This window comes from Saccopteryx leptura, chromosome 1 (assembly GCF_036850995.1).
Source record: "Saccopteryx leptura isolate mSacLep1 chromosome 1, mSacLep1_pri_phased_curated, whole genome shotgun sequence".
Classification (NCBI taxonomy): domain Eukaryota; kingdom Metazoa; phylum Chordata; class Mammalia; order Chiroptera; family Emballonuridae; genus Saccopteryx; species Saccopteryx leptura.
This window is the reverse complement of record NC_089503.1, coordinates 342,250,511-342,251,512: the sequence shown is the minus strand read 5'-3', so window position 1 is coordinate 342,251,512 and position 1,002 is coordinate 342,250,511. Positions and strand designations below refer to the sequence as shown.

The 1,002-nt window shown below is 38.5% G+C and overlaps 1 non-coding gene across 1 annotated transcript; it reads left to right on the top strand.

The window, feature by feature from the left end:
* Nucleotides 1-364: 364 nt before the first annotated feature.
* Nucleotides 365-471, top strand: LOC136390240 (U6 spliceosomal RNA). Its single transcript, XR_010748670.1, has one exon. It is a non-coding gene; the product is annotated as a U6 spliceosomal RNA (small nuclear RNA).
* Nucleotides 472-1,002: the final 531 nt, after the last annotated feature.

Here is a 1,002-nt window from a genome sequence, read left to right as displayed (position 1 = left end):
TACCTGTTAACATTTATACTACCACTGAATCATTATGTCCTTGCTCCATTAGCAATGGAAAGGGTGGAAAGCAATGACACCCCAGTATCAACGAGCACATCTGACACTCAGATCTTGCTTTCTAATACCAGTCTCTAAATATATAAAAGGACTAGGACCTCTTGGAGAAATGGCTGACGAAGACCAAGGCTATGAAGTTGAGCCTAGTCATCTTGCAGCACCAGAATGTAAAGCAAGTACTCAAACAAACAAAAAAGAAACTACTAACAGTTATGGAAGCATGTCAAAGCACAAGGACACGAGAGCCAACTGAAAGAGATCCCAATGGTCAGTCAGGAAAATTAGAGCAAGATAAAATAAAGCAGTACTTGCTTTGGCAGCACATATACTAAAATTGGAATGATACAGAGAAGATTAGCATGACTCCTGCATAAGGATAACATGCAAATCCGTGAAGCATTCCACATTCTGGGTAGGGTCTTAGTGGGCATCCGCATACCCTTTAATTAGCTTAGAGGAAATATGAGTCAAATTATAATGTATGACACTCAATAGCACAATCATGACTTTTCACTGTAAAAATATTTTTAAAAGAAATAAAATAGTATTGGATAATAACCCATATCTAGAGTTTATATTGATAGAAATAAATAAGGACAAATTCCCTATGCAGAAGATCCCAAATAATTCATACAGATACTCCACCCTCCAGGAGGCGGAGCATCACTCCCCACTCTGTAAATCTGGGTTGTGCATAGAGATTTTCTTCCAAAGAGTACAGTTTGGAAAGGAGGAGAGGAGTCACTTCACAGTGGAAAAAACTGAAAACACTACTTCTTCCAGGCGATCAAGGTCAACATCAACACTGATAACACCAGAAAGGCATTTTACTTCTGTGCTCTTCTTTTTCCCCCTGAAAACCCATAATCCCAGTCTAATCATGATAAAAACAAAATCACACAAATCCCAGTTAAGGAACATTCTACAAAAAGCCTGACCAGT